Raw genomic sequence first — 23,258 nt, 5'->3', positions numbered from 1 at the left:
TAGTAAACAGTTAAAGTAATTTTAACAATCCAATTAGAAAATTAATAATTGATTTATGGTGATACCTACTTCGATTAGTTTAATGATAACGCTGAATGCACTGCATGCACTACATATTGCATACATTCGTATGTTCAATATTAAACCGGACCTAAGATGATTTACTTTCCCCCTTTGACTAGATTTATTGAGGCACGTCTCTGAAGTTTTCACGATAAGGGGAACGGCGGAAAACTCAAATAAAAGTTATCATACATCTTTCAACGGTTCTTTCGGCGGTGTCAAATTTTTTGGAGATAGTCAAGATTCTTATGACTGATTTGGTATGTCTATAATGGTTTATTGTACTCNCTGGAGCTTCGGATTGATGACACAGTAGGTATCCAGGTAGAGACTACAATTGGGACAGAGCTGATAGGCAAAGACATTTTCATTTTGTTTTCACACGAATAGTTTCGGTCCATGTCTTTGATTGCATGAATTTTGCTTTATCGCATTTATGTGATAAAATACTGAATTTTAATAGCTAACTTAAGAATTTCCTTGTAACAAAAGTTCAATCATTTATTTCACCTACTTTTTTGCGAAAATGCTCTTCCTTCTAAAAGTTCTATTCATAACTCTATGCTAAAATTCACCAAAATTAGTTCAGTTGTTTACACGTAGAAAGTTTATTTTCCGGAAACATAATTAGGTATTTTTGTCAATGTTCATATAAACAATATTTTCTGCGGAATAATTTATTATGTACCATGCTTAGATTAATAAAACCTAGATGGATAGTCTTCATACAAACGCTTCGTCAAGAGTGAGGCAAAAATCTTGTGTCATTAGTGTCAATTTTGTTGGGGAGTGTCGACAGTGAAGGCGATTTTCCCGAAAGTAGGGAAATTTTTAATACGTTTTTAATTATTTTATAATTAACAAAAACAAAACGCGTCATGTACTTAGGTACTTATTTATTGAATTCAAAGTACCTACCTAATAACAATAAGATAAATCGACTTAAAAGTCTCGATTTCATAAAAATGGATTTGTACAGCGAACAATGAGGATCAGTACTGTTGTAGAAAATTCAATAAAACCAGTATCTACGTTAATCTTTAAGACATAAGAAAGATATATCTTTTTGAATTATCCAAATCGGACCATTACTTACGAAGATATTAAGTAATAAACATAGGCCGTTTTTGCCGCTAAAAGTCAACGTACGCAAGGTCGCGTGACGTCATTATATCCGAATCGAGCGCAGCCGGCGTACTAATGGGATGGAAAATATTTTTTTCCGGCTAAACTATCAGTTTTAAAAAAAAACTTTTAATAACATTTATTCTTCAAAATAAAGTAACCTATCGACCAGTAATTTTTAAAAATAAAAATTGTGAAAAATAAGTATTGCTATGTCCAAAAACCACATTTTCATAGGATTCTATGCAATGCGGAGACGCGGTTGGGGTGAGTGTAACTTAATGATTGTTTGTATTGAACATAATAATACATAATATGATGCTAATACCCNCACCTTACATATATATTTATATAACAAATTTGAAGTTAAACGAATAGTCCTAAAGTTCCTTCTTACAATAAATTATAAAGAAACCGAAAGCTTGCTAAACAACTAACATAGGCGAAATCACATCTAACACACTCACATCCCACCATACACATTCACCACACTCAACAACACTTACACTCCACATTACACACCCACAGCTCCTGTGCTCGTTTGCACCACAAACATTAATTTATTATTTTAGCTTATTATTTATTGTCCGTTAACCTTAATAATTGTAAACTTACTTTAAACTCTTCCTTTGATTCTCTTAACCTACATTAGGTACTTTCATCACCCTGGAGGAATCACTGTCATCTAAGATACAGGTTTAATCCTAGTTTAGTTGGCAGGGACATACTTAAAATTAACACGATTGTCAATCGTAGTTTAAGTAATTAATACATCGTACAATATTGTAAATCGCCATCTTCTTGGTTATGAAATAAATTATTTTATTATTATTTATTATTATTTAATTCTATACCATATAGGTGTATTGATATCGAGTGATGTGTGATGACTGAATTTAATAATGATTTTATAAGAGAAACCTTTTGTCTAGTTTCAATAAGTAATTTTAAACATGTTCATTATGTGACAGGTGCTGGTTATGTTTTTAAGTAAACGTGATTTACGATTTCATGCTTTTGTCAAGATTTCAACTCCGGACACTTTTAATTTCATTCAGTCTTGTAAAAAATTCAATTCCACCCTGAACTTTCAGTTTCAGGGATTTTGAATGGTTTTGTGTCGCGTCGGCAAATAAGCGTCTAATCACAGAATTTTGCCGATGAAGAAATTCGTATCATTTATGAATTTTTCTTTGAATTTGTAGTTCGTACTGATGCTGTCAGAATCAAGCCTTCTCTTCGATTGGCGGTTTATTGTTCTCGCGTCAATTCATACTCTTGCATTATGTTCAGAATATTTTGACAGCTATACTTGACATCGACTCCCAAACATTGATAGGGAAACTATCGGTGCCATACATTATTGACGTTACAGAAACTAAGACAATATGGGCCGATACAATCTCTGAGGTCTACGCATAAATAGTATCGGTGCTAGTATTATTCCTTATGAATGATCTGACTCAATGAACAGCCCTACGGGATCGCACGTCAAAGGAATTTGTGACAGGTGAATTCATTTTGAAGGTAAATGAGAATAGAGAATCTAATAATACAATGACTAGTTTTTATTCTGGTTCATAAAAAGCAACATTTAAACCTAGTTTTTAAAGGTGTGTGCCTCCAAGACGCAAATAAAGTAGAAGAGAGCCAATTGAGTGCTGATACCTAATGCCCTGATTAAACAAAATCAATACAATAAACAGCTATGCCATAAAAAGGAATTCTTACGTAGTTCTAAATGTTGCCGATTTATTTTTATATCAACATCAATTTACTGGATTAGAATCTGAGCATATCAACGATTCAAAGTTAGAGATGATAAACAAGTCCATTCGTTGACTCTGTACCACTGTTTCCTTCGTAATTATCAAGATCCCCTTGATAAAGGGGTTCGTATGGAATATTATATAGCTATAGTATGGATCAGAAAAATATGGCCCCAATAGGGTACCCTGCGTAAAACTATATAACTCTTTCAGAACACGTTACCTGCCTTGTGTCTATATTATCCACGCCAATTAAGTCAAATGGCTACTTGTAATAAATGTTATAATCCATAATTGCTAGCAATTGTTTATAATAGCACAGTCCTTGAATTATTTTTTCTCGGCGATTAGGAACCAATTTCAAGTTAACATACAATTATTAAGCAGATTGAAACTCAGAATAATGTCAAGAAACTTACAAGCAATGCAACTAGTAAACAGTTAAAGTAATTTGAACAATCCAATTAGAAAATTAATAATAGATTTATGGTAATACCTACTTCGATTAATTTAATGATAACGCTGGATACACTGCATGCACTACATATTGCATACATTCGTATGTTCAATAATAAACCGGACCTAAGATGATTTACTTTTTCCCCTTTGACTAGATTTATTGAGGCACGTCTGAAGTTTTCACGATAAAGGGAACGGCGGAAAACTCAAATAAAAGTTATCATACATCTTTCAGCGGTTCTTTCGGCGGTGTCAAATTTTTTGAAGATAGTCAAGATTCTTATGACTTATTTGGTATGTTTATAATGGTTTATTGTACTTNTACCTTTTAACTTTAACCCAATCCCACCCTGTCTAAACGCAATGTCCGCAAAACTTATGGCAAAACTGAACGCAAAAATCAAGAACCCTGTCGTGGCTAAACGCAATCCGCGAGAGCCATAAAGAAAAAAAAAAGTATTGGAATTTATCGACTGAAGTCGCTGTTTGGAAGCAAGTTTGATCGTAGTATGGAAGTTTCCGTACCCTGGTATTGACCACAGATATGGATTAGAGGTATTGACAGATGGAATGACGACTTTTGTTTGACAATTTGACATTTTACTTTTTTCCAATAATATCTTGTATGTTGGCAGAGAAAGTATCATTATAGAGCCACCAATCTGAGAAAGTAAGCAGTGGCAGCCAGCGGCCGCCAATGCAATGATATATAGATGACCCACGCTGAACTGTCCCGCCAAACTCAATGACAGGGGGGCGCTACCATCGTTCAACTATATGGTTTCCAACATGGCAAAAATCTGAACTGTCAATGTCATCGACACTGTCCTGTCGATGACATTGACAGTGGGGCGCCACCGTCAATACCGGATCGCTGGTTCAGATTTTTGCCATGTTGGAAACCATATAGTTGAACGATGGTAGCGCCCNTACATCTTTCAACGGTTCTTTCGGCGGTGTCAAATTTTTTGGAGATAGTCAAGATTCTTATGACTGATTTGGTATGTCTATAATGGTTTATTGTACTCACTTAGATGTTTATAATGTTTGTAACATCAGCAGGGAACCAGATGAGAGTGACGTCTTGCGAGAGGTGCCGAATGCCGCGGCCGCGCTACGGACACCGGCTCATGCCACTCGAGTACATGGTTCTCGGACAGCGTCCACTTACGCCAATATAGTCACTGCCACACAGACACAATATGCACCAACACTTCACACCACAAACTTACAACCTTTCACTAAACTCCACAACACCTAACCTTTCGATGCAACTTCTACAAAATCACTGCGGCCGGTCGCATAGTTTTCCGGCGTCACGGAAGCCGTCGAGCCTTAGCGGCGATGTTTTGATTGAATGGTTTATGCGTTTCTGTCAGTGGATTGCGTTTTGTTTACGATAGATTCGATGAGATCGGAGCGGCTTCGGATCGCAACATCATACAGGCGCTGAGTCCGCGGCCCGCCGGCGACGACTGCTGGCTGCGCGCTCCCGCCGAAGCGTAGCGGAGACGCCCGAGGCTCCGGCTTACCGCCAAATCACATTCGCCCACTCTCTCCAACTTTACCGCCGATCTGAGCGACAGACAGAGAGCTTCGTTACATGAAAAGACGAAGTGAAACTAGAAATATTACGACTACGGGGTTACCTTTCCATTCATTGGCACTTATTTCGCCCGTTTGCAAAATAACGCGATACATTAGACGTGTCTGTTGCGTGTCTTGCAAACAGAAACCGTACCAAAAGGATGCCAATAATTTGAGAGATTTAGTTATTTTGGATTCGGATTACTCATAAAAGTACAGTTTAGAGCTTTCTAAAGAAATTTACGAAATAAAATTTTGAAAGTCTCTATTAGACCCACATCTGAACGTAAGTTGAAAGTTAAGGCAAAGAAACAACACTGGAGTAAAATGAGTCGATCACGGGTAGAGTTACATGAATACAAACAAAATTTTACAACAATCGTGTAATTAATATGTTGCAATAGGTAGATCCTGTCAATTTATACACGCACTTCCTTCGGACGAGTAGCTGTGCTCGTCATTATTTTTTAAAGAAAATGCCTGCACCGAGTTTTCACTTTATAATAACATTTTCATTAATACCAACCTATCTAATATTTATATAATTGATTAGTTATAAATCAAAAGGAAAGTTCGTCGTTCGACATGCCATTGTAAAGGTCGCGATGACGCGAATGTTTTGGTGAAACGTTAAAATATTTTTGGATTCGTAATAACACGCGTAAATTGAATCGCTATAATATTCCATCACGAACTTTGTGCAAAACACGTACACACGTATAATTTTGTTGACGCCCTTACTCAGAGAAGTTTTGCAATAATATTGCGAATTTGGTTCACAAAAAACTACTTGGCGAAACGACAACGACGAGGGTAAGTAACTGGGGGGCTTTAAGATTGGCATTGTTGTGTTGACAACAACAAACAACAATTTATGGCTGGAACTGGAAGCTCGTAAACGAGGGGCACATCTTGTTTGTTATTTTGGGCTTGCTGATACCTAATTCAAGCATGTGATTCAACATCCAATTGCAGAACTGATTTTTTCCACAATTTATGCGCATTATTACGAGGTTAACTGATGATTATTTAATATTAATTAGTTTTTATAACTTTACAAGTAAAACTCTCGTAAAAAAGTAGAGAAAAAAGAAAACTACGTCGACGTATCTTTCATATCGCTACATTTGATTGTTTTCAGAATAAAGTGTTTATAAGCGTCGGGACTCAATCAGACAGATGGCTTAACGTGCTTTTCGAAAAACGGAATGAAAATTCATTATTAGGTATTCTAGCACAATAAGGATCTAAAAATTTTCCAGTCAAACTGGGAACAAAGTAAAATAATGTCATTTGCATTACTAAAGTCACATCTAAAAGTGAACCTAGATCCAGCTTTAACCGTTGGATCACAGAATAAATATAAACCACGCAAAAAGGAAAAAATTGATAGGAACTAAATTCGCTGGAACAATTTGGTACATCATCAATCCCACGTCTGTCTATCGCTGTTGATTGAAATCTTACACAAATCTCGCTTTCTATTGGTTCTGGTAGTTATTCAACGATGTCGTGTCACATTTGATTGATCTTGATTGCCCCATTGTGATTGTCGTTTTTCTTTAATGGAGTAATCGGCGACTCAGTCCCGACTCGGCTTTTATGAGACCATTGATACGAATGGAATGGAAGGGAGAATACACTGGAAACTACGCCACTACAATCGACCTGTCATGCTGTGAACTAAAGAACGTGTAAAAGTAAAGATATTATGAGCGTTGAAAACTAGAAGAAAATCGTTTAATATGTCGAAAAATATTGTATCAATACTCGTAATTAATTATACCTATTTGTCCTGAAAGTAAAAGATATTTTGACCATAATAAGGTCTAATGCTTTAAAATAAAGATAGAGTTTTGAAAACTCCAAATGTTCAACTGTCCAAAGATATAGGTAGTATCAAATTAATTAATTACTGTTCCGATATGAATGCGTTGCTTTTGTCCTGGGTTCGACTCCTGGTTTATTCAATTAAAAATTAAACATTTCAATTGACATGCAGTAACAGATTAACTGAGTTTCTTGCTTCGGAAATCGAGATCGTGATAATTTGTGCGGTTTAAAGATATTATTACTTATAAATTATTATTTACTTATCTCAATTACCGATATTTAATTGACTTTAAAGATAAACTGTGTATAAACCTGATGGTACACACAGCGCATGGCCATGGCCGCTTTGTTCTTATTTATAATATAAAATAATTAATCATAATGATGGTAAAGACGACAGTTCAATTAAATAATGTTGCATCGCATGTTGTCGTAATAGATGCTATAAAAAATAAAAATAACGATATTTTCTCGCAAAGGCTTCACATAAAGGTTACTTACACATATACAAACAAATCACTCAATCGCTTACAAAAGTTAGATGTGTATAATAGTGTATATGCTATGACTATGACTGATCTAATCTCATATCTTAGCTACAAAATAAAACTAGCCTAGGCATAGTCGTCGTAACACTATAATATTTTTGCTGCATAAAATAAAGTTTGACCACCACCAGTAAGAAGCTAATGACAAACCTACATTATTTAAAAACTATCTATTGCATCACTCCAGGTAAAAAATGTAATTATTTTTGAGAACTCGTTTCACAAATTTCCCGTTTCCGCAACATTTTTCATTGATAGGTCTATGCTGCTGCATTTTCAGCTCCTATTATTTGATGTTTATTAATTTAATTACGAATTGTGTTACTTGAATATGCAGCTGTTGATTTAATCACAGCTGGGTGCATTTGTAAATCACAATAATGATCGTCAATGCATTGAGTAGGTATTTGTCCTACTCAATCTGTACTGGTCATTATCAAGTGCTTGTGATAAGGAAATAAAGTAGGCACTTAATGTGATATCTAATAAATACATACCTATTAAGTTTATGGGGGACTTGCGTGGAATGTTGATAAAATTAACTAGTACAAAATAACCTCTGTATAGATATTTTAACTGTTTTAGTTAACTTTTGGCAGACATGCCCAAAGTCTCAGGACAGGACAAGAATACAAAGGCTCAGGTTTTATTTTCCTCTATTTACTATTCATTATTAGGTATATTTTTCATTCCTCAACTTTTAGCTTTTAACTTAGTCTACCAAATGTACATTAAATATACTAACCCTCATGTGTTTCGTCATTTCATATCAAAACATAATAGGATCTATCAAAATTTTGTAATGCTCACTAACTCCACACACGTCATCGTTGTAACAACAAACAACATTCAGTACAAAACCTACTTTTTATTGAAATTGTGCATAAATAAATACGAAACCAGTATGAAGTAGGTATTGTAATAACTACTCAAGATTACTCATTTCATTACACAAATAAATAACTTTTTGTTGTAATTCATCTGAAAACAATTCAATTTTCTTGCTTCAATATACATAATGATATACGAGTACTTAACTACAAGTACTTATAAGAACGTACCTAATGACAACACATTGTTTTTCAAATAAGATAAGATCTAATAAGTACTTAGTGTAAGTACTTAACTCAATGCAAAATTATAATCTCAAATGATGACTCAATAAAGAAGTCACAATTATATTAATTAACTAACTTTAGATTTGATCAATATTCATCAATAAATAGACAGTCAGAGGTTATCATTTCGGGCAGTTTGCTTTGTCTAGCGTCATAATAACATAGTCTACCTCAAAATAATTAATCAGCTTTGACTAATTCTTGAGTAATATTTGTAAATAAACTGTCCTTAATCATTAAATAAATTAATTTATACAAGCTTGCATCGTGCGGTCCATACAGCTTATGACCGCAGTCTGTGGAGGAACACTTTAAATGGTCGCGATCCTCATCAGTAAGGGACCGAGGAAGAAGAAGATACAAGCCCATCAGTATCAAACTTTTTTATGCATAACAAGGCAGGTATTTGTCCACAATCGCACCTAGTGTTAAGTGGGATGCATTCTAGGATGGTACATAGGTATCTTGTTTCTAGAGTCTAGCTAGATATGGGTAGCATACTCTGAAGCTCTCAACCTATATCTATGTAGGTATGTAGTATAAATTCACTAAACATGTATAGTCCGATACCTTCTTAAACTCTACCAGGTTATGGATCTCAAGTTCAACAGTCATGCTTGACTAACCGATCTTAGCACGTAAACGGTACATCAATCGAAACACAGGATCTTACTTATGTAGTTGCAATAGGCTCTACTTTTCAATAAAAATGCATAATCTGATTTGCTACTAACTGCAAAATAATATTAAAGCGAAAACCTACTAACATGTTTAAAAATTGACCGTCATAAGGCTAAAAATGGCGTACAGTGATGCCTTGTCCTGATTGCTATCATTATTCCACGTAATTACGGGTGCACTACAAAAGTAGGCTCTATCCGGCATAACATCCGTTATACCACTAATTACACACATCTGGTGCATTTTTACATATTTTTTTATCTCGTGCAGTAATTTTTATTCTAACATGTGATGCATAAAACTACCTTTATAAAAAAACTCGGTCACATGGAATTTATCATGACCATGAGAACACTTAACATAAGCTTTCTCAACAGTCACAACTTTTGTCAGTTACATCGTTAACGGCAATTTTGACGTTCAACGATTTTAGACACATTAAAAGATTATAACAATTATGTGCCTTAAGCAGGTTAAAGTGTCTCAGCGGGGCACAGCTAGGGCAAGTGTACCTTAACACTTGAAGTCACATGCAACATTACACGTAGTTTCCATTATCTACTCTACCACCCGGTCTAAGGGTAGTATTATAATTTGTACTATGTATATTATGGTACTCTAATCCCATATACTTACTAAGGGCTTTTATTAGCTGAACCTTTCACATGATAAGTCAATTGCTAGACGATTGGCACTTAAGCTTCGTATGTAATACTTTCTACCTACCTAGATTTTTACCTACTCTCGTCTCGATCGCGATATCTTTGACTGAACCTCAAATATGTGCCCCTACCTATAACATAATAAGAATTACATTCATATCGTGCACGAATTCGATTCGTTCGTTCAAAGGATGTTGAAGATTTGCCTAAATTGACTCTTGATTCGTGGTAAGATTTGAACGACAAATGCAAATGCGTGGGTGCTCAGTTCTCTTGACACCACAACTAAATTACAAATCTACATAACTAAGTAAGTCAGAAGTAGTATGTTCAGAAGTACTATTTTATTTTTACATAAAGGAGACTTTAGGTTTTAAAATAGTTATTTCAGTAGGTACGCCAAAAAAGCTTTTTAGAATTAAAAAGCCCTGTCTACTGAAATAAATTTACTGTTTTAACTTTTTATGATTATCTAAACATATCATAGTGAATCATTCACTGTTTACATTTTTAAAACGTTACGGTACTTACAAATGAAATTGAAAAGGGACTACGCATATCGTTTGGTTGTTATCGATTTCCGAATAAAACAATAGTGTTTATATATCCTAAATGAATGTTGTGAAAACATACAGTACCTACCTATTCATGAACTAAACGAGCTAACTACTCGCAGGGCTGGCAAGTAGAGTTTATCATTTATAATGTATTAAATATTAATGTATGTAGGTATATTATAGTATTAATTTATATACCATCGGAATCTAGTCAAGTAATGGGTAATCTAAAATTTAATTTAATTTTCATTTATATATGTTACGGTTAAAGATAGGTGTGAACATAAACTTAAGATTAGCCGGCTAAACTTAAGTTTATCTTCGAGAAGCAGCTAATGTTCGATAACATGTTAGTTTGTGTCGTGATATTCCATCTTTAGCCGGCTAATGTACACATTAGCCAAAACGAAACGGCTAAAAATGTATTCGATGGGCGCGCCCAGGCCGGCGGAGGGCTTGAGGGGGCGGTGGGGAGACAACGCGCATTTTGTAATTTTAAATACCTACAGAAGATCCTTTAATGACCAAATGGTTCCTTATTATTTTATTTTAATGATTAGGTAGATATTATTTTAAGTTATTAATATTTTGTTATTGTAATAATTGTAATTTTGAATACCTACATAGATACACAAAAGTATGTGTAATGAAAGTAATTATTTTTTAATAAAGTTTTCGTGTCAAAATAGTAAACATTATTACGTTGTTTCCTTTTCCATTTCCTTCTACATTTTTAGACAAGGGCCTGCGGTTACACTTAAGTTTAGCCGGCTAAAGATAGAAGAAACTGACATTAACACCTCGTCGAAAATAAACTTAAGTTTAGCCGGCTAATCTTAAGTTTATGTTCACACCTATCTTTAGCCGTAACATATATATAAGAAATTAGATTTACCTATTCAAGTTTCAATATTTTTAAGATCAATGAGAAAATCCAGATAACGTTGCTCCAGACGGACAAATCCAGAAAAAATATTTATTTGGTTCTAGAAATAGAATGATACAAATACCCTTTTCTAACAAAAGAGTATCTTATAGAGTGGAGACAATTTATCGTCTTCGAACGAATCACGTAAACATAAAATGCTGGCTCAGTAGTTCACAAAGCTAAGGAGGTCACCGCTTGCCTTAGAACGCGTCCTCCGCGCGAGCCTGGCTCTGTTGGTAAACAAATACTTCTGGCCAAGAGCCAACTGTTGCAAAGTTCGGCAAACTATGGCTCTTACAACTATTTTACACCTTTTTACCTGACTCTATATCCGGGTGCGTATGAATCATAGACTTTAAAATACAATCAAAGGTGTTTAAACTAAATTGAGTTTGTATTGTATCAAATCATTTTTATTCGTCATTGGTGGAACAAAGTTTTGAATCGTCTTAAAATTAGTGTAGAAAGTCAACGAGTTTAAAAAGAGAATAAGATTTAAAGACCAAAATAACACAATATTATTATCATCTCTACAATGTCCCGTTACGAGCTTTGCATGGCAACCTACTTTTAGCGTTCACAAGCGGAAAGTTGATAGAGCTAGACTTACAAAAAGCCTTCTTCAGAGAATATCTTAGCGCGTTTTGTGGTACATCTGTTACCACATTATACTCGCGGGAATGACCCGCCACTTAACGACTATTAACTGGTTCTCGATATCTGCAGCTCTAATTAGGCCAAGAACTCAAACTGCAGCCGCAACACGGCATTCAGACACGTTTGTGTTTAATAGATTCTATACAAATGTTGTTTTGAATCTTTGATATTGAGAAATCGGAGAAGAATTCTGTTAGAGCTGCGTAGAGACGGAACGGTGACTTGAACTATTTTAACAATTTCAAAGCTACGAAATCCAAACAGCTACACAAACTTAAAGATTTTAGGTTAAAAGTTGTTATTTATGTGTTTATTCTTCTTTTATTCTGCTTTTTTGGGTCTACTTATGTACTCACTTGTGATGTGTGATGCAGCTTACATAAGCACGTGTGCTCGTTTTTTACAGCCGCATGAGCGCGTTCACCAAGCTCGTCATCAGCCAAGTTTCGACACTCTAGCACTTGATGCCATTACAACACTGCACAAGGAAAAACACCTACACAGCCGAATTCCACGGGCCGAGACTTGCCCGCTTGACCGCTTTCGCTCGATTTGTGCAAACACAGCCTCTACTAAAAAAACATCACTTGTAAAACACACGGTTTGACTGAAAATAACGGAACGTTGCTCAAGCGCTTACAGAGCTGCAAGCAGCTGAGGTGACGGGTTTGGTGGGCGCGTGGCGTTGCAACACTGAGCTCGGACTCGGCCGGGCGCCGCGGACCGTGGCGGCCGGTGCAGAAGAGGTGGGTGACTCTGCTCTCTCATGCACCAGCGGCTAACAGCGATCGCGCCCTAGAAAAGGCCGGTGCCGCCGGCTCGGCCGTCTGCATAACTCACTTTCGCTGTCCGACGCCCCATTTTCATAACCAGATTTTCCCCCTGCAGCCAAGTTGAACCACACCACCGCGTTGAATGCGTGACGCAAGTTCACATGGTCACTCGAACTTACACAATTCATGGAACTTAGCGTATTTGCCTACTACAATATTTGCATTCTTAACAGTCATAATTACCCTATCAGTATTAGGACACAAACGTAGTCAAACATGTCGACAGATTGCTATGTCAATCGAACGACCTACGCAATGTTGGTCATTGCCATCTTTAATTCCAATAGATCAACGAAGACAATTTTTAATGTATGCTCATAGTGTAGTTATTAAGGCTCAAGAACGAAGCAACTGGGTGTAACACACATATAAAGTGTGTCAAAGTAACGTAATGTAGTTTCACAACTGCTAAAAATAACTCCAAAGATATAATTGTAATTTTGGACTAAAATTAGATTAGGTAATTATTATTTAGGCTTTTTTGGCAAAATGATGATCGAATGTTTCTAGAATATACTACGGCAATAACTTCGCACGTCATTACATTTCGTAACTTATTATTGGCTCTGAACTAAACAAAAGCCATCAATATTTCCATTAGCGATTGATTGAAGTTCAAAGAAGCGTAAACTTACTTCATTATAGCAGGTTCTTAGTTGTTACAACTAAAAGGCTCCTGTCACTGAAGTTTTGTAACTTTTTTCAAAGTCATTTCAAAATAACTTTACATTTCACCAAATGATTATATAACCTAGATTACACGCATACAGAACTCTTAATCACATAGCTTTGCCCGCGGCTTCACCCGAGTAAAATTTCGTTTGTAACAAATCGATCGTCATAAATCAAAGCCTATATGTTATCCTGGGTTATCAGCAATAAAACTGTAAAGTTTCATCAAAATCCGTTAAGTAGTTTTTGCGTGAAAGAGTAACAAACATCCAGACATCCAAACTTTCGCATTTATAATATTAATATTAATTTTAGTTGGAAGTAGGATTCACACAACCAGCAACACAAACACACATACACTACAATTATTTCAAATTACACTCGGCTATCACATTCCATTGCTTCTTCTCTTTAACTTTGTTCTATAACCTTAATGTATTAACATAATCAGATGAAAGAGACTGGATCCCACAACACAGGGAATCCTAGTGTGGGAACCAGTGCCTTACTTTATGTGCATGTAAAGTTTTGAAATAAATAAATTTTATTATTTATTTATTTATTTATTATTTATTTATTTATTTTAATTTAGGTAAAGAATCAAATATAAAAAAGAAATCCGAAAATATCAGAGATTCTACGTCTAATATTTACCTACAAAAAAAGCTCAAAGTCTACACCACCTACATCTACAAAACACCCGTTTGATTCCGGGCATTGCGCCCTGTTTCGCGCGAATTGAACTACAAGTGAGGCATAAATCGAGATTAGGGAGGATTACCCTCCAAAAGATTTGTGAGGGCTGTGAAGCATGTTACGTAACGCACCTTTTCTAGGTCAAGACCTTTCTTCATCTCATTAAATCTTCATTTGTACGGATTGTGGTCAATTTATCGAAGAAAGCGTTAAATTATTATCCGGTCGTTATTTATTTATGGCCACGCTTTGCTGACGTCAGAGGCAAAAAGTCGCCGACCTGGTTACTTTAAAATCTTCCATCTTGATCTTGTTTGTAACCTTTGTGGTTTTGTATTGTAATCGCAAAGACTCTAGATAGGGAACGATTATTAAATAAACTTAGTTAATATTTTCACAGGTACCTAATATAACTCGAACACATTAAATGAATACAAACAAAAATTGAATAAGTTTTATTAAACCACAAATATACCCACCTCCAAGAATAACCTACAATGTCTATAAAAACTTTTTTATGAATAAATACCCAAGAAACTTTTTTCATTATAACTTCAAAGTTCACAATGGGACATCGTGAGATTAGTAAAACAAGGTGAGCGTTACATATATTTTCATTAAGCAAACAGGAGTAGTACCATTTTCTCGTCTGGCTTAATAATATTATTGTACCGGCGAGGCGCGCCAGCCTCCCAGAAGGGCGGCCATTTTCATTCCAGTTCCAGGTGTAGCAAAATAGTACCAATATGGGCTGTAAGTACACTTGCACGTAGCTGACAAAATGTAGGCCTGGGGTACTGTAAAACCTTGCAAAAGGGTAAATTAATTACTTTCAGCTGCGCACAGGCATCTAAGTAGGCACCCTAGGGAATACAAATTACATTTTAGCCACAAAATGAGGTCTTTATTTTGATTAGGCTTAGGTACTAAAGTTATTGATTTGGGTTCGTGGCTAGTAATTTTAAAGCTTCTAGTTAATATTAAGTGGGTTAAAGCCATCAGTCTTGTATCGGTAGCTCGCTTGGGGCGGGTAAACAGGCCAGAAGCGACCGTTGCGTTTGTGCTGCGTCAGCAACCTTTCTCTGTGCGACCAGTAGCGGCGTAAGGGGGGGGCGGTGGGGGCGGTCCGCCCCGGGTGCCAAGCATCAGGGGGTGACACAAGTCGCGCAGATTAGTACTCACTGGCATATCTGCATGGCANTGAAAATAAGCTAATCATGAAAATATTCAGGTCAATATTGAGTAGGGTCATTAAAATACCTTATCAGAATCACTTAGTACCTACTTGTACTTATTAAAAGTTTACAACTAAATACTTACTTAAGTTTTTCAAATATCTAGATATAGTTACCTCGAGACGACTGCTTCCATTGTCGTGTCGTGGTCGTAACGTTGCATGTCATGCGACTATACGCATTGACGTCATGGGGTTTCACAGGACCTGCCGAGCGAAGGGCCTGGCTTGATCAGTGGAAACTCACAGTGAGGCCTTGTATTGTAATCGATTCCACTGAACGATATGTAACTAGTTCAATAAGTAAAAGGAAGGATATTTTTAGATTATACGACTTATTAACTTTAATGTCTGTTTATAAAATCTTTTCCTCAAGTTTTGCGTTGGTACTGTGAACTGTCAGAACCACAAAAGGTGGTAATGGCACAATCAATGTCATCTGAAGCAAGAACTGAAGCAAAAATCGTCACCCTATTGGCCAACCAGGCATTCATGCGATGTTTGTTAAACGAGTTAATACCATAAAAACAGAGTGCTTTTCGCCTTGTTTGTTCATTTGCGAATAGAAACCTTCTGGATCGATCTAGTGGGACCTATGGACCGTTAGTTCAAATAGAGAGTTAGATAATAGCCACAGATTTTTGCAATCGTATTTAGACTAAAACTATATGGTCCTTTATTCGGACTATGCCGCGATATACTTACCTTTAAAAGGGTGAATTTCAACAAGTGCATATTTTTGCCTAATTTTGGTGGAAATTGTTATTTGTGTATTTTTATTCTTTAATTATAGATCAAATTTATTGGAAACTTATACTGTTTCTAAAATGATTAAGACATTAAATTTTGTCCAGTAGTTTTTTAGATTTTCCTTACACCAAAATTAAGAGAACACCAAAATTTATATTAAAGCACCAAAATTAGAAAATATGCTGTCAGTCGGTCATATCTTAGTGCCAAGCTCAAGAAATGGTTTTAAATTTACCAGCACCGACTCCAAAAATATTAATCATGGTATATTGTCCTAATAAATAAATAACGACGTACTTATTTTCTACTTTTAAGTGATTGTTGGCGTCGGTTTTAATTTTTTTGTTAAAATTATTTTTTTTTTCATGCTTTTTAGTTGACTAGTCCTTGTTATTGTCACTGAAGAGGGACAGTACCTATGTTTAATGTGATTAAGACTATAATTTTCCATTTTGTAATGGAAAATTATAGTCTTAATCACAATCCAAGTGTAAATAATCTTCCTAGCAAAATACAGGCTCCCTACTTTAAATATCGGCAACTAAAAAGTATCAATGTATCATGTGTCAATGTATGTATCAACAAATGAGTATTGAGTATCATCTAACTCCTAACTTATGTTGTTTGACCTTTCATCATCAGCTCATCTTAAATACCTGAAATAATACAACTGTATGTACATACCTACCTAAAATATTTAAAGAATTATCCTCCAACTCCTAAGCGTTAAGGAGTTTTACCTTCCATCATCACCTCATCAACATTAGATGATGACTACTTGAATAACTTTAGAAAACGTATTGCATTCCTACAAAATTTGAGGTTTACTCTCGATTTCCCTAGGATCCCATCATCAGATCCTGACTTGGTGACAATGGGACCACCACATAAGTGTACCCTATAGAACAAAAAAAGAATTTTGAAAATCGGTTCACAATTGACGGAGTTAAGTCGGTTAAAAATGCTTTGGTGCACCACCAAAAACACCAAAATTGACTCACCAAAATTAGATTCTCGTTGAAAAAGCTAAATTATATGAAATCTGTTTTAAATATAACAATAACATTTTAACACATGGTATGAAAACAGTTCCTTTACATTATACGAGGAATTCAACTAAAAAGAATAGCTTAGAAATCTTATACAAAAAGACACCAAAATTGCAGAATTGTTGTCCGTTTAAAAAAAAACAACACATTTACGTTTTTGGAGGGAAGACGCAGAGGTCTTGCACCCGTCTGCCGTCACTGCTCGCGGGGGCGGTACTAAACCTAACGAATGATGGGAGTGTTTAAATCCTGTTTGATCTTTAAAGAAACTGACGAGCTATTTCATTATTGACACCAAAATCATAAATTTTTCGCGGACATAACTTAAGGACGTGACTTAGTCACAGTTATTTGGGAAACTTGCTTAATTTGGTAATCTTAGATAATAGATAGATTGTATAATCCAAAAATATACTTTTTCCCTAAGTTCTGTTTTGATCTTCAGCTAAAAAAATACATATTGTAAGAAATTAAGGATGTGGACACTGCACCAAAATTAGAAACGCTTAGTTCAATTATTTTTTGTTGAATTTGTAAAAGGAAATACTCATTAATAATGTTGTCCTCAAAATGGAACCTCTGTATATTTTCGTGTAAAAAAAAATCAAAGTTTTATGTCATAAAAAACATATGATTTTCAGCTACGCCGCTCAAAAAATGTGTTTGGGAAATTGACCCAAAAACCGCAGTAGAAATCTGACTGCGTGTCATTCAAATTTTCTATTTTGAGGTGTGAATGAAAAATTGAATAAATAATATGAGCACGACATTTAAAGTGCGGTTTTACTTCGAATTAGGCATTGGAAATTTCGTAATACGACCTTATTCACTTTCCACGAAGTAATGCCTTAAGTTATGACGTGTTTGATATTGGTAAATTTGATATCAGAAATCAATTTGTCGCTTAGAGGTCGCGGTGATACTCTATGAAGGAAGGCCGGCAAAGGGCAGAACTAGTAAACGAGAACGTAAACGAACAAGCGTAGAAATTGAACGATTAGGGGTAGTCAGCCCATTCGTATAGGTTACGTAGGCCTGTAGACCCTCGGACGGGAACAGCTGTGTGCTTCCAGCTGTTCCTGTCGCCCCCCGTCCTGGGGGGCTTGTAGGGCCCGCCATGTAGGCGGGCAATCGCCGGGAGGGGCTGTGGTAGAGAAGGCTTTGTACGGAAACCCACAGTCTCCTCCCACTTATGGCGAGTGACGGAGCACCGGGGTCTTTTTAGTGGGTATGCCTCGTCCTTCTGACGTGGTGAGCCCCACATAACCTACCCTGTCCCCGCAGGGTAAAAAAAAAAAGGCCTGTAGACCCGTGAAGTGATAATTTTATAGTAATAAAATGCAACATAGTTTAAAATATTATACGTAGGCTTACCTACAAACAAATGGCATAAAAAGATGTACCTTCTTGTAATTTTTTTTAAATTTAAAATTACCTACATAGCAGTTTGCATAGTTGGCATAAGTGATACCTTATTATATTAGTTACAGAATTTTACCTATAACAAGATGAGACTAAAATAAAAGATCTGACAGGCCTAATTATGATTCAAACTCGTCCATTTCGAAAAAATGATAAAATTGTTATATTACTAAAATATCCAAAAATATAAACACAGGTACATAATAGGTAACTTGGCTGCAGGCTGATTTTGAAAACTGAAAGCTGCTTCTAATCTCTAATCGTTCACCCACCCAGGACTACAACGATAAGCGCGGGCGAGCACGCGAGCCCTTGACATTTCAAACGATAACTTCGTTAAGACGAGCATGAATCTTCACGATATTGCCTTCCAAGTGATTCGAGCCCGATTTATTGAGTTTCTTTTGTTTTCTCCTCGAATAGCGAAGCTTTATTCGATATCGCTAAACGTTGGCGTTACCGATATCGGATATTGCACTTTAGTTATTTGCGGAGTAGTTTGAAGATTTTATCCATCTCCGATAAACTTGCCAAGTAAGTCCAGCAAATAAGAGCTGGTTTAAGTATTTACTGCGATGTGAACCACTCACTAGGTACTTTTAGTGTTGCAGTAAATGCTTGCCTTCGATGCTATCTCTTGAAAATAGAAAGTGTATAAAATCTTGCTTTTGTTTGTTTTACTGTTACTTGACAGTAAAGAAAAATGTCGCCGAATACCTAAATACTCATCCGTAATATTAAAACAGTACCAAATAAAACTACAAATTATGAGTTTCTTGTTTATCCATTCGGGGAACATCAATTTCAATACCAAATATCAATAGTTATAGATTCAGTTAGTATATGATTTGAACTTTCAATACTATTTTAGAAATTGAGTTTTTTAGGATTTCCTCATTTCATCCTAACTAGATGTCCTCTACTGGACAAAGGCCCCCCCAAGGATTTCCCCGACGACCGGTCTTGCACTGCCTTTTTAGGTTGCACGGAAAAATAAAAGAAAATATTCATAATACTTGTTTTATTTAGGTACGATGGCCAATCTCCGCACTGAAAGTCTCTACATAATTAAAATATACAAATTGATATCGTTTACAACACGTTATAGACATGTGTATACATTTATGTACAAAATTATGGGCACGTCGTTTTCGTTTATTGTGACTAATCTAACGCTTTGTTCTAACCGTAACATAATTAACATAATTCTCATTAACTCATCGTGGTGAGATGTAACTAAATTGCATATTACATACATTAATCTCTTTGACAAACACTAATATTTACAATTACATGAAAATTTCTGTACATAAATTAAAGAAAATTCACTTAAGTACTATTTAGCATCATCATAGTTCCTCGCTAAGTATTCTAATATAGCCATTGGCTATGATTACTACACTATTTAAACTTGAGGTCCATATAACATTTAAATAGCTCGATTAGAAATATATGAAAACTAAGGCACTAAATTGTAATTTAGATTTTACCCCCATCGTGTTAAGGTATAAGCAACATTGTAGCGTGACGTATAGTCCGCGGTACGCATCTTGAGCGCATACTTGTAAAATGAATGTTTTGTTCATTTAATATGCTATGTGACGTTAGTTGTTGTACTAGTCAGTAAAAGTATATTTTTGTTAATGGAAACAGCCATCAAAACACTGCATATTTCCTTTAGCGCTCAAGATCCGTGCCAGAGATTTCAGAGTGCCGTCTCTATGTTTTTAACTGTTTACTTGAAGTTCAATTTTTACTCGGGCGAAGTAGCTGCTGCCATACATGTGTAAGTTTTTGCATACTACCCGCATAATATTTTTAATACTTTTAATAATGTCATTGTGTCGAAATTTTGTTTTTTTTTCTACCTTAAAAAATTCTCATACTATTATAATTGTTATATTCTTAAATGTTAATAATATAATCTATTTATTTATAACATAGACCATTGTATGGGGTGGAGGGTTGGTAACCTGAGACACAGGAATCTTCCTAGTTCAGGTATCAACCCACCAACATTCTTACTTTGTTTTTCCTGATTGTTTGTTATCATAATATTATCTGTTATGTTGGTGAGAAATAAACATTACTTTACTTTTAACATTACTTTACTTTACAAGACAGCGGAAAGCCTCGGCAAACGCACTGGGCCTATTATACGAATATCATTTAGGTAGTACGCCCCTCACACAACACGCGACAATGTGAGAATACCTTTATCGTATAGGATTTATAGCCATGAGAATAAAATACAAAGAACATTTTCAAAGTGTTACACATTTTTACGAATAGAGAAACATGATCCTGGGATCAACATAATCAATACATACTCCGATTAGTGCAGATTTAATACAAAAATATAAGTAGCAAAATAAAAAGTTTTCATGATTTCTTAAAAACAGTAAGTTTTCATATATTTTTAGTCAGTCTTCACCTTAAAGATGCAACATAGAAAGAAGTTCCCTGTCATATTATCCTTAAGTGCCACAAATGTATCTTAGTAACTTACAAAAGTAATGTTAAACTAATTGCAAACGTTACTGATAAAAATATCACAATTTAAAAGTGAATTGACTTTACTATTAAATGTATAAAAAATACAAACTTTCTCAATAATTGGAACATTCAAAAAGTAGGTTTTGTTCAAGACTGATATTCACTGAGACAATTTCTTGACATCAGGTACACTCAACGTCGAAAGTTATTTATGTTATTTTTATAACTAGTTCAATTCCACGGATCATCACCATCATCATCATCAAATGGTGATGAGATGATACCAAAGTGAAGTAGAGTTTTAAGTGCTTGACTGCTATAACATGGATATAATAAGTTCTTAAAAAACACTTCTGTGGTAACCTACTTACATAATAATATTGAGAATATTTAATAATGCATACTTCTGCGCTGCAGTCTTTCAAAAAACCGTAAAGTCAAAATAACAAATTAGAATTCCACATATTTTGGAAGCCGTAATTAAGTCTCGAAATCAATTAATGAAACACATAATTTATTCTTAACCTAATAAATTATTCAGTCACACTACCCAAGTGTTAAAGATCAGATTTAATTTAAAATTAATTTACTCGTACATAACATAAAATTGATTACTTTAAAGCTTCATTGAATTACAAACTTAACTATGTCGTGTTTCGGTATGTAGGATGATTATGTACAGTCGACAGCATAACGACTGTTGCAAAATAGAATTTATTACATAAACATAAAATGCCAGTATTTCTATTTTGTTCGATATGCTGTCGTCTACGAGATGAAGTAAAATAAATAAATATTGTGAAAATATTATTGATCATTGACGTGATTCGTACTACAAGTTAATTTCCAGTAAATAAAATGAGAAAATAACTTACAATATAATAATACTAGCGGCCGCCCGCGACTTCGTACGCGTGGATCCCGTTTTACCCCCTTCATATATCTTACGCGGTTTAGATTTTTTCATACAAATGTTTTTTCCCGCTAACTCCCGTTCCCGTGGGAATTTTGCAATATCCTGTTCTAACTAAGCTTTGAGTTTACTAAGGTACCTGCATGCCAAATTTCAAGCGTCTAACTTAAACGGTTTAGATTTTTCATACAAATGTTTTTTCCCGCTAACTCCCGTTCCCGTAGGAATTTTGCAATATCCTGTTGTAACTAAGCTTTAAGTTTACTAAGGTACCTGCATGCCAAATTTCAAGCGTCTAACTTAAGCAGTTTAGATTTTTCATACAAAAGGATTTTCCCGCTAATTCCCGTGCCTGTTGGAATTCCTAAGTATCCTATAACCTGCCCAGGAGTACGAAGAATAATTGTACCAAGTTTCGTTAAAATCCGTCGAGTCGTTTTTGTTTCTATAAGGAACATACAGACAGACAGACAGACAGACAGACAGACAGACAGACAAAAATTTTACTGATTGCATTTTTGGCATCAGTATCGATCACTAATCACCCCCTGATAGTTATTTTGAAAATATATTTCATGTACAGAATTGACCTTTCTACAGATTTATTATAAGTATAGAAGATAAATCCTTCAGCATCACAAATTAGTATCGTATTGCCAGTATATAAGAGCTAATTAAATAAAACAACCGTATCACTGGTGATCAATGGTATCTCTCTTCAATACATAGTGGCTTAAGCTTTGCACAATAATTTTAAAATCAAACATTTTCAGAGAACTTGAAAACCTAAGTACGCTGGAAAATGGAGAATTTTCCAAGAGGATTTTTTTTTTAGATTTCACCTGAGAACCTTGGTCTTTCCTACTATTTAAGGTTTTGACAACCCTGTGCTTTATTGTATTTTACCTTATTCAAAGTAAACAAGTGAGATTTTAAAATCTAATGAATTCATATAAAAAATATTAAAGGTAGTTTTATTTGGCACCGGCAAAGGTGGCGTAAAAAATGTATGAAATATGAATGTATAGCGTCTTCGTTGGTATTTTGTAGTTTGACGACACGAGTGGGGAAAAAATACAATAATTTCATAAACGTTTACCGCTATCTTTGCCCTGCACGATAATGAGTAAATGCTTATTGTTAATTGCTATTTTACTGGTTAAATATTTAATGTAACAATTTTCTTAATTGCAATTCCTTTTTTAC

General features: G+C 35.1%; 1 protein-coding gene across 1 annotated transcript in view; it reads left to right on the top strand.

Annotated features, from left to right (window-relative positions):
- Positions 1-23,258, top strand: part of hgo (homogentisate 1,2-dioxygenase) — an 85,123-nt gene that overhangs the window by 50,282 nt on the left and 11,583 nt on the right. The gene's annotated exons all lie outside the window — the stretch shown is intronic.

This window comes from Ostrinia furnacalis, unplaced genomic scaffold (assembly GCF_004193835.3).
Source record: "Ostrinia furnacalis isolate ACB-3 unplaced genomic scaffold, ASM419383v2 OfSCF1913, whole genome shotgun sequence".
Lineage (NCBI taxonomy): Eukaryota > Metazoa > Arthropoda > Insecta > Lepidoptera > Crambidae > Ostrinia > Ostrinia furnacalis.
The sequence above is the reverse complement of the archived record's forward strand: the minus strand, read 5'-3'. Positions and strand labels throughout refer to the sequence as shown.